A 13155-nucleotide genomic window follows, 5' to 3' on the forward strand; every position below is an offset into this window, starting at 1 on the left:
TAATGAAGTTTATAGTTTGTTTATTTTCCTTTTTTATTTTTTAAACTTGTGTCATAGAAATCGATATCTTCAACCCTTGTCCTTTACTTAGTTTTCTGTCTTTTTGTTTCATTTGTTTCTTCGTTAAAATGTGACCAAACCTTAAGTTCTTTGCTAGTTCCTAAATGTAGAACTACTCAATTTCATACTTATATTTATTAAATATATTCCTCAGGCATTCCTTTCTTTCTGTAAAATCTTATCGATTTATCCTATATCACATTTCTCATTATTCGAAAACCTTGGTGGTAATGTATTCAACATTTTTATTATATAACCTTTATCTTTTGAATTATTAGGATTAAATTGTCAGAGTTTAGAATTATTCATACCCACTATACCTACTTTCTCAATATAAATATTATTAGAATAATTTTTTTCGTGTTTTATCTTTAGCAATCAATCTATCAATTAGCTTTCTCACATCATCCATCACTACGTATTCTTTAGCTAATTCATTTTATATGTTTTATTCCCTCTCCAGACATTTTAATGTTTCCTTTCCTGGTGGCGTCGGTGCAAAATTTGGTTTTATAAACTCATGCCAAACATGGATGATGATTTCATTGTATTTTTCGCCAGATTTGGTGCTTTTTATATTTAGGTTATTGTTTTGAAATATAAATTAGAGTCAATTACTAGTTGTGTATAATGCATAATATTTTAGACTATCACCATGTTTAGTTCGATTACTTCTTGTCAACAACTTTCATAAAGCTTCTGTTACTACTTGAAATGTTTATTACTGCTGCTCCAAATGTTATAGCTGATATAAAGGATGGAACAGTATATATATATATATATATATATATATATATATATATATATATATATATATATATATATATATATATATATAATCCTTTTAGGATTCCTACTTTTTGACGTAAATTTTAACTTTCAGTCAAACTGCTACTGATTCCTTACTATTTTTCGTAGAACCATGTAGAACCATAGCTCATTCTTTTAAGAATACAGCATCCTTTACAAAGATACCACCAGTTGTACACTAGAAACCGGAAAATTGGGAAAAACCGGAAGTGTTTTGGAAAAATTTTAAACTGTTCCCTTCTGGCCCTACCCTAGGTTTCGTAAAAATGTGAAAGTATTTTGAAAAATACGTAGTTATGTACACAAATATATATATACAAATAATGAAAAGCTTACTACGTCATTACTATTTGGCCTAAAGTCATGGCTTAAACGCCATTTTCTTCAGTATAACGCACCGTTTCCAATAGTACCACTCTCAGGTCCGTATCATACATTTGAACTGTTAAATTCGAGGAAACCTACATTTTTTCTGAAAAATCACCCCTCACCCCTTTGGCCCAGACCTAGGTTTACATAGGAATTTGAAAATCTCTTCTAAAGTACGTAGTTATGTACACAATGAGTGTAGTAAAATTTCAGTCTTGCATCTTGAAAGCAAAACTTTTGAAAGTGTAAAGGTGAGCTATATATATACATATATACACAGGTGTCCAAAACTTAAGCTTAATGCAAGAAGTTGCCCGTAAAGTCCGGGAAGGCACTCGCGAGCACAGAAATTGTGGTAGATGGAATGTATTGCTTGTGAGGAGCATTGAACCGGATGTGGTAAACGTCCGCCTGACCTCCTATGGGAAGAAAGCGAACACTAGTGCTTGGATTCGAAATAGGCGCACTTCGTGTGTGCAGTGAGTGGAGTGTTGTAGTGAGTGGAGGGTACTGCTAAGTTGAATGTGGCAATAGATTAATGGAATATGGCACAAAGACGTCATTTGGATGTATATACCATAGGCCGGATAATCGGGTGCTTGGAAAAAGGTGACATACAGACAGCAGTAATACGAACCATCAATGTGCTACAAAGTGTCGTGTGTAGGTTGTGGAAACCGTTTATCGACACAAGATACATCAATTGTAGGTCCGGTGGAGGACATCCACGAGGGACAACTCCACAATAGGACCGATACTTGTCCGTAACTGCGCGTCAGAACCCAACCATACGTGCAAGAGAATTGCCAACGGAGGTTGCAGCCGCCTCAGGAGTGAGAATGTCACGCCATACTGTGTACTGGAAACTGAGTGCCAGTAGTCTGTATGACTAGCAACATGCGTTACACTGACTCAGACACACAAAAGGGTCCGTTTACAGTGGTGTCGAAAACATCACCAGTGGACCCGCAAAGAAATAGAGCCGCGTACTCTTCACAGATGAGTGCAGATTCAGATCCCAATGAGAGTCCCATCGTACTCTGATCTGGCACGAACCGGGAACTCATTTACATCCCAAGAACATCGTGAAAAGGCATCGGTATGGTGGGAGTGAAATACTGGTTTGGGCAGGCGTTATGATGAATGGTCGTACTGACTAGCACATCTTCGAGGCTGGTCCATCAACGGCCAGAGGTAATGAGACGAGGTTCTGCATGCCCATATGCGGCTTTTCAGGGGCGCACTTCGCCCAAGTTTCTGCTTATGCATGACAATGCGCGTCCCCGTCGAGCCAGACTTGTGGAAGAATGTCTAGAGACGGAAAACATCCAACATATTAAGTGGCCAGTGCGATCTCCTGACCTAAACCCGATTGAACATGAATGGGACGCATTAGGAAGATGTATTGGAACCCGCCAGCCGCCTCCAGGACACACCAGGAGCGCTGTACAGCTCTTCATGAGGAATGGAATCAGCTACACCAAGAGCTCTTCCATAGTCTCATCTTGAGCATGGAACGTCGTTGCCAGACATGTATGGCTGTTCGGGGCGACCATATCCCATATTAACCCGTTTTCGATGTCGCCAGTGCCTCTCACAGTGTTTTTGTGGTATGAGTATTTTGGTACAGAGTTTTGAGTTTCTGTTGTGTGACCCCTTTTGGCATGTTTTCCTTGAAGTTTGGCCTGTTCAATGTTAGTGTGGTCTTTAAGTGTGATATGTTGTTATGTTGTTTGCGTTTGGTGTGACTTCTTTACGTTCTTCGTGCCCTATATACTGGAATAGTCATTATGCTTAAGTTTTGGGCACCTGTATCTCTCTATCTATCTATCTATCTATCTGTCTATATATATATATATATATATATATATATATATATATATATATATATATATATATATATATATATTCTAAAAATTTACTGTGTCATTACTATGTGACCTAGAGTCATGGTATAAACGCCATTTTCTTTTCTTGTGTAATGTGGATTAATAATTATCAAATCCCCACCACTTTTGTTAACTTCTGTCACCTACCATATATATTAGTTTCGGGTTCCCATTATGTGTTTGTATTCCGAAAGCATTATCACCTCTCGCTATACAATATTTTGAAGCAATGTGATCAAAACTTTTTTCTTTAGCAATTGCTTCTATTGTTTCTGCTTTATCTTTAATTTCCTTTCTCATATACTTTATTTCTTCAGTGGCTGATGAATTATCTTCCTCTATAGAATTATTATTACTGATATTTTTGTATGATCGAGGTGTTTCTAATACGTTTAAATCTGTCGTTGCTCTTTTATACACAGCAGGAACAAACTCTTGTTTTAAAGTTTTAATTTCTTCTGATGTTTTTGATATATATTTAATCGCATCTGCAACAAGTTGATTTTGTTGTTCATATTTCTCATATATCCTTCGATTAGCTTGTTTAATTTCCTTAATTCTTTTAACAAGTTCTTCTCTTAACTTAATAAATTTCTTAACTTTATTAACGTTCACCTGATCTATTTATTATATACAAAATAAAATACAACGTAACCTAATATCTATGTTAATATACATTTGCGGTCATGATGTTTACATTTAAGTTTATACACTAACACTACACTTTTAAAATTTTTAATTTTATTTCTATATTTACTATTATTTGCTGTTCTAGCCATATCTATTTTTAGAAAGCAGTGCTCTTCATTCCAGTACTTATTGCAGAATGATTGTAATTTTTCAAACGACATATGAGATCCAAAAATTAATCAGATATGTGTTTTAAATTTACATTATCTTGTCTAAAGATACATAAAAATTTGTTATCTCTAATTAATTGTTTTAGTACTTTAAATAATGACTTTCGACATAGAAAGAGTTTAAGCCTTTCTAACGACCACGAGGAAACTACTCTCTTACATTGTTCTCCTCCTCTAAAATGAAGTGATCAAACACTACAACACTACCATTCAAACACACATCTCTTGGAATGATATCTTCATTATTTATATTAAAATATTATTTAGTATACTTATATTCTGTAACTGCCCATAATTATTCTTAACTTATATTCAGAACTGAGTATCTCAACGATCATAAGAGTACGTTCTTAAGTTCTGAGTTAACCTTAAGCAGCTGTACAAAACCAGAAATAGAGATACTATTTACTAAAGAGATATTTATTACTCTCTACTTCCATATTCAACAATACAGTTTCTGTTTCTAAATGTGCTCCAGTTAACCCTAATATAACCCAAATTAATATAATGAGAGAAAAATATTCCATTACACGAGAAAACAAAAGAGATTTCTTAAGTCCTAATCCATCTCGATCCGCATGCAATCTAACATGATATGTTTGCACAGAATCTAAGCTACCAACATATATTCAATATATAGACATATGCTATTATTCCGTAACTTACGTGTCCGTAGCCTTGAAGCCTCCGTCCAAACACACTCTTCCTTTACAAAGTTAGACTTAATCTTATAGTTAACAGCTGATGATACAAACAATATAAGATAATAGGAGAGTCAGAATCGAATCCTAGTTACAACAAGAACCTACTTGGACAACTCAAAATAATCGAACCAACATTCGCATCAATGTGATAAATTATTTCATTATCAAAATTAGTTAATAACAAATAACATTTCTACTTACCTACAGATTCAACTACCATTTCCGTTTCTAACTTAAGATCCACATGAGACATTGAAAGAGTATAATTCCTCATTTCTTTTCTGGAGGTTATCATAATTGATCCCTAAAACATTTAATCTGCCTCTGGAGATTGAATTGATTTTTGTTTATTAATGCTAACTGGAGCTCTATATTCATCTCTTCACCAGCTTTTATATTCACACTGCTTCTCTCTCTTCCACTTCCTGCATCAGTGATTTTTCTGACTGAACTTCGATCGTTTGTGCACTTTTGCATTCCGTCTGTCACCGAACAAATAACCTTTCAAATGCGAGAATCTCGACTTTCTCACGTTGGTTTTCTCTTAGTTGACAGGGTGATAGACAATTCCTTGGTGTATGAGTCAAAATGTCTTGAACTTGCACTGTTGAGTTGGGCGAATTCTGTAAAAATTCCGGGAAGTGAAATATTTTCAAGTTTATCCTCACTTAGTTTTTCGTTGCATGTCGCCTGTATAGATACGTATCTAAAGTTAACAACTCTGTCAGCTATTCTTATATTCGTAACTGAGTACCTCAAGGATCTTAAGAGTTTCCATTCTTCATTTCCATTTTTCTTTTTCTTTGTTGCTTGTTGTGTTAACATTGCTTTAATACCCCAATTATCTATTTGATTTATTTATAATTTAATAAATAAGTATATTTATTTTAAGTGGTTATTCATCTTTATTAAACATATATTTGCATTATCTATTTGAAAACATACAAAACAATTTAGAAATACCTCTTGCAGGGTTTTATACAGCATATTTAATTCCAAACATTACAAAAAATATAACAGTTCATATACTTGTCCTTGCTAATCGCATTATTTGAAAACCTACTATTGTTCCAACGTAAATAACAATTCCACCAGATAAATAAAATTGAAAAGAATTACAACAATATATGATACAACGAATTAAATTTGAAAATAGTGTTAATTTAGTCGAGGATAAAAAGAAAAACAGTCTTTAAAAATTGAGTGCATATTTTAATATAACTTTAGATACTATTAATACTGTATCAACTTTTAATGAAAAGAATTTATCTGGTTTAAAATAATATGTCGGAGTTAGGGCGCCAATGTTTCATTCATTTGATATTATGAATATTCACTGTGATTTAGCAGAATTATGATTTCAAAACACATAATTAATAGATTTAATAGCAACATTTAAAACAAATACAGAATTTAGAGACTCGATCAAATGCGAACCTATGGGAAAGGTGCCTTTTTCAAGTTTCAATTCGAGATAAGAATGATGACTTGATTAATTTTGATGGCTATCATTCATTCATTCATTAAAGTTATTGACAAAAATTTTGGAAAATTGAAAGAGCTTGAATCAATAGGTACTAATGTTAATAATCAATTATACAGTGTAATAGAAACAAATTTGAAAACGTATTAAAATCATTATAAGACACAATTATAAAGAAAACGATATTGACATTGAGGTGTTTGATAAAAGAAGACTTTAAAATCATGAAGAAAGATACTTTCAAATTAAATATGGTAACCTCTTGAGGTAAAGAATTTTATAACATAGACTTTAAAGAGATACTGAACAAATAGATTATCAGTCATTACTCAATTTATTGTGGTAAAGAAGCATTTATTGTATATGCTCTAACAGAACTCTTAAACAAAACGTGTGAAAAAATTCAGAGGAAAGAAATTATAAATGATTAGAAATTTTGCAAGAATTAGTTAATGAGTATCATAATAAAGTACGTGGAAAAATTGGTATAAAGCCTCTAGAAGTTAATAAGAAAAATGAGCAAATATTATGGAAAACTTACAAGAGAAATATATGTTAATTTTAAATATAAAATTGCTGAATATGTTAGTGTAAGTAAATTTACAGATTTGTTTTAGAAAGGATATTCACACAGAAGTATTTGTTATTAGTAAAATTAAAAATCTAACTTCACTATGTATAGAATCAAAGATTGAAATACGAAATAAGTTAAAGGAAGATTTTTATAAACTAAAATTAATAAAAACTAAATATAAAGACGAATATATAGTTAATAAGGTTTTATGTAAAGAAAGGTAATAAATGGTTATGTTAAATGGTTAGGGTTTGATGATTCTCACAACAGTTGAATATATAAAGAAAATGTTACTTTAATATTTTTGTCTTTTATGGAATAATAACCATAAAAGTTAATTGTGAGTAAAAATGTGAAGATTTGAGATCTCGTGATTTACGAAGTCTGACTTACAACGAAAAGAAAAATTTCTTTTATCCTTTGGTAACATCAGAAATTTTTCATTTTATAAGAAAAACAGGGAAATAAAAATTAACAACGTTAAACGATATATTATGCGTAAAATTCAAGGTAATAAGTTTTAGAGATTGCTATTAGAGGACTACTCTTTTATTTATATAATCTGTTAATATCTGCATGAATGAATTATGAATTATTAATATATAACGGTTTGATGTCTCTAACAATATTTGGATATATAAAGCATGCATGTTTGTAATTTAATGTTTTTGTCTTTTATGTACATTCACGTAAATGGCTTTTTGCGAAGTTGATCATAGTTCCTTTAAATATTAGGGGAAAAGCAGTGAGATTTTTCCACCACGTCTTTAGGTAGAAAGAAAGAGTTCGGTAGATTTGTTGAAGAGAATAGCATACAATTCAAATTTTCAAGTTTCTGATAAGGATCAATATGTAGATAATTCAACTTCCACTAATATACATGTAGCGATATTTGCAACAGCTGACTCAAGAGAAAGATTTTGTATGTTGGATAAATTGGTTAAAGGTAAGACTATGATATTGATTCTATTGTATTTATTTTTAATAATGATGAAGTACTAACAGGAAGTAACCTTGGTGAATGAAGAGTTTGAAAAGATAATTATACTGTTGGGTTTTATCCACTGATCCCAAGTATTATTACTACAAAAGTGACAAAAGCGAAACTGTTATGAAAATTAAACAAGTCCCACTTAACTGGTATCAACTTAACGAGGAAAAAACGTTGTTAACAATAATCATTTAAAATTATCCTTAATTATAATCAAATCACACGAAACAAAGTATGAAAGATATGGAAAATAGATTTATAACAAACGAATTTAAAATGTACTATGATAAAAGAGTTGTATAAAAAGAATTTAATGGTGTAATTGAGATATTATCGTATGGTTATTAAATTATGTGTTTAGTTTTAGTGTATATCATGTAATGTATTCAGTTTTAGATATACTCTGTACAGTTACATGCTATGGATTTTAGACAGCGACATTTATATATAAAAATATGGTCAAAGTGGGTGTGGTCCATACAAACGCAATACTACTTGTTTCCTTTCATGCTTTGCGTTATTATTTTGTTACAAACATACAAATACTATTATTATTTTGCCTTCTGTGTTGTTAAACCATACTAGGAAGTGTTTACAATTCAGTCATTTATGGTTAAATTTAGCGTTGATTATTGAAACTCTGGTTTAAGTACCAGTTATAATTTTCACCAATCCTACATTCATAACACAATTTCTAGCCATATATTCATAGTAGGAAATGTATCTCTTCTCCAGTAGAAATAAATTCTTTAAGGATATGAATAGATAAAAACATAATTTGCTGCTTTTCTAATTACAGTGAAACCTGTCTATGTTGGCCAGTATCAGTTCCATTGAAAAGTGGCCAACTTAGACTGGTGGCTAACTTATTGAAAATAAGTGTGCCTGGTGTATTTTAAGATACGATTCCTAGTATTACTTGATTGTAAAATTTTAATAAGCAATGACACGACAGCTACTTTGAAACTATATACATAGACTAATCATAACAACATACAGTACAGTAGTTCTTCCATAGTATCGTCTACTTCTTGCTAATGAGCTACAAGTGTTTTCCTCGGAGCATTTGTTTTAAGAAATTTTAAAGGGAATTCATGTCTCAAAACCTCCGATATCTTTCGGCAAGTCGTTAGGTGCCAATACATAATTGACGACTGAGATGGTTAGCTTTAATCTTGAGAATTTTCCGGAATTACTTCAGCTCCTCACTGATGAAAGGAGCCGATATAGATAATGGTTTTACCAAAACGGGCAGGGTGAAGAAATACGTGCTGTACAACCATTTACTGAATTTCTGTACTTCTTGACTTTATTCACATCTTCTTTACCAAACCTTTATCAGAGTAGTGTCCATGAATAAATCGTGGGTATCCATGCTTCTTTGTCCCCAGTCATAAATACATAACATATGAGAATAGATATAGTGGGTGCGAAAGAGTTAAGAAAAATAATAAAACGTATTTTGCGTGACCAAAATACGGTAAATTTATCATCATCATAGGGTAAACATTGCTTCAATGTTGCCAACTTCCAAGATAGACAGGTGATCAAATTACAGAGTAATAAGTAAGAATTGTCTTATGGGAAAATGCAGGTTCAAGACAAACCGGGCCGTGAGCAGGTGGACAATTTAGAAAGTGGCCAAGTTGACAGGGTCTACTGTATTATCCTCGCAGCAGTTTATGAGCTCCCATAGCACAATAGATATATTAATTATACCACTTTCGCCTAAACTTCTATCAATGCTTACAATTGTAATCAATCTAAAAGAAGTTTACGTCCATCTAATGATCTTTTAAAATATATTTCACCAAGATTCTTTCAATTTTGATACTGAATACAAAACGATATAAATGTTTCTTGAAACTTAACGAAAATAACTAATGCATAGCTAAGTCAAAAATATTATCTAAGTATTATTTCTCAAAGTTCTCATAAAATTTATTCGCCTATTACAAAGGATACTATAAATACCTTTCAACGTATTACTCAGTTTGGATAACCATGGAGAATGCAAAACATCATCTGAAATTAATTGTATATTTTGAAGGAGTATTCAATTGCTTTCATATAACAAACTTTCAACAAGATAATTACCTATTTTACTTTACTTAATGTCTTTATTTGGTATATATATCGAAGGGAAGCTGTTTCCTTTAGTCGTTCTAGTACTTCAGCCAATTCTATCGAATGTATTAGTTGCTAGTACATCTAAAACAACATCAATTAAATTTATTTCTTAATTCTGAACAGCATACACAAGATTCTTTAAAGTTTTTAATTAATTAATTGCTATTCTAGTTCCTGAGATGTGAGTAACGTAGTCAAAAGAAGAACGTTCTTGCGAAGATTATCCACAGGTTGAACATGTATTGTTAGTCCAGATGGCTGTGAACGGTTCAACAGTTTATTTTCATATATTGAAGGTCGGAAGTGATTCCTCTATTTTACAGCATCCTGAAATTGTACAATAACAATAAACAGTTAAGGTAAGAATTTAATATTAGTATTTTTTGCATATGATTAGACAGATACTAAGTTATGGAAAATTTAGGAATGTTGACCACTTACGAGAAATTATAAAAATGTTCAAAGATATATCGGGCGATATGGAAAGATACATTAGAAAGAGCAATGTTTCTATTACGTGTATAGTTATGTATTCTTTGTCAGCTGTCACTGTCAACTATTTTGGAAATGTGAAAAATAAAAGTATACACTACATGTCCAATTGCGCTACAGGTAAAATAATGGCTCTCAGCAATCTTCATAATTTAAATTAGTGCCAATTTTTGTTGGTAAATTAATTGTTTCTCTCTTTCATTCATTTATTTTGAATGTGCGATTGTATACCGGAAACAAGATTGGTAGAAAAATTACTAGATCGGAAGACATTGATAGTGAAACTAGTGACACTGTGACAGAGGGTGTCACAAATGCCTTTCCACATGCCACTTTCAACCAAATATTCAGTTCATATCACGGAGGAATCTGACAGAGTTTTCGTACTATATGGCCACATAGCCACTCTTCAACCCTAGTCACCGGCGAGAAAAAAACGGAGTTTTACCAATCGATTTGCACGATACAATACTAGATATAGTTATCCAAAACAAAACCAATACTATACAATAACACATGAAAATATGAAAAGCAAATTAATCTCATGAATGAGGCTAAAATTCCTTCTTGTATGGAGTAGCCGAGTTGTTTCAGGTAAAGCAGAGAACAGACGAGCCCATCTACTCCGATTTCTTTTTTAGAGAATTGAAGGCTATATTTTCTACCTAATGCAATAGAAGAGCAGAAAATTCACCATTTTCGTTGGGACCTTGGAGTGATTTTCTTCAGAAAATTGAGCTCGAATATTTCGAAACTGTGGAGCCAATTCTAACCCTAACGATTTTTCTTCCCTGGCCAAGAAGATGAACGAACTGTCTTACTAACAGCTCAGTCTACTTTTCTTAAACAAACTAGAAATAGAGCATAGGAAAATAAAAAGATAAACAATAATTACCAAAGTGGCGGCAAGTAGAAGGAGATGCATGGACCTCCACAGAACAGTCCACCAGTTCCACCTGCTGAAAATCAAATTGTGGTCTGTGCTACTAAATTAGGACGATACACTGCATAGGTGGACACAGGAAATACTATCCCTATTTGGCTCATCGAGGATTTGCTTCCTGGTATTCAGCTAATTCCATTTAAATGATCAGTTAAAGGAGTATCTAATAGAATTCTCCATTTAAAACGTATAGCATTAATTATCTTTAAAATTGGACAAACTCCGTTTTCTCATCATTTCCGAATAATGGAGAAATCAAGCATGCAGATCATTTTATGTTTAGATTTGCTAAGCGTTTTTACGCTACAATTGATTTAAATAGAAATATTTATATTTACGAGAATTCAAGAAAGACAGTATTGACAGCAATCTTGTTTCTTTCTTATTAAACGTACACTTTACTTCTTCGTTTCTTTACATTTATGCCACTAGTAGCGAAGAAAACATTGATGACAATGTATCTTTCTTTGTGTCCCTACTTCAAAGACTCCTTGAAAACACAAACTACCAGCTATTAATCAGAAAATAGACTCAAATAACATGACTTTGCTGTTATAACTAAGCTGCAGTTATCCTGTTACTTTAAGAAAGAACACATCAGTGGCATCTCTCGAGATATGTCAAGAATATTCCTTTAACATTATGGAAGCGCCACTCACCATTGAAGATATACAATATTTCACAACGCAAGAAGAGATTGATTAACGTTTAAAGTATATTCAGAAACCTTTCAAATAGATCTTTTTGACACCAATTCGAATCTAGAAAAGTTTCAAAAACAAGTCGTTCATGAATTACTGTATAAGTACAGAGACGTTTTACATACGCTTGAGATGATATTGGACATTTTCGGGACTATACTCATAAAATAACAATTTCTAAGTCAGCCACATTTAATGAGAGGTCTTCGCCCATCCTTCTCCACGTTAGATATCAGGTGGATAGACAAATTCATGAACTTATTAGGTTAAAATTATAAGACTGAAAGAAAATAATAGTCTTAGTTCACCACTGCTTCTTGTCAACAAACCGAATACAATTGATTTCCAAGTTGTTCTTAATATTCGGAAACATGTTTTTTACACTAAATGTCATTCTGTGCCATATCACTCTAAATAAGATGTATTAAGCACTCTGAAAGGCAAAAATTATATAACAACCTCGGAGCTTTCGGCGAGCTGCTTTCAAATTTTATTTGATCCTAATTCAATCACACCAGAAAATACTAAGAACTTCTTAGATGCGTGATGGGCCATAAAACAAGTTCTCAAGTTTTATCAGAGTGGGCTAAGATTATTCTAGATGTATTATCACAGAGGATAACATCTTTTGCCGACAACATTCTCCTAGGAGACTACAATTTTCAAAAACATTTTACAGATTTGGATATTTCTTTTAAAAAGCTACGAAACCATGATTTCCGCACTTCACCTTAAAAGATGTATTTATTTTACCCAGAGTTAAATGTGCTTGGGTATTTAGTGTGGGCTTGATATTTAATAGTCTTTTAAAATTTCACATATAACAACGAAGAAAATTAGAGAATCATTATGAAAAGGATTTTAAAGACTTTCGTTGGTTTATATTCCTACTTACGAGCACATATCAGGAATTTCACAATGAAGATAGGAAGTTTTCAACAATTCAACAAGAATGATAACATGACACTCAAAATTTAAGTGGATCAAAGAACATGATATTCTTTTTGAAGAATTAAAGGACGATATCCTCCACGCTTCGTCTCCCTTACTTTGACGATTCACTGGATATACGAGTCTACAGTCATGCAAGCACATGAACGTTGTTGATTGATTATTGGCTTGCTACATCCCAGAAAATTGTCAAGAAAA

The sequence above is a fragment of the Thermobia domestica genome, chromosome 8 (genome assembly GCF_964235325.1).
Source record: "Thermobia domestica chromosome 8, izTheDome1.hap1.1, whole genome shotgun sequence".
In the NCBI taxonomy this organism is placed as follows: domain Eukaryota; kingdom Metazoa; phylum Arthropoda; class Insecta; order Zygentoma; family Lepismatidae; genus Thermobia; species Thermobia domestica.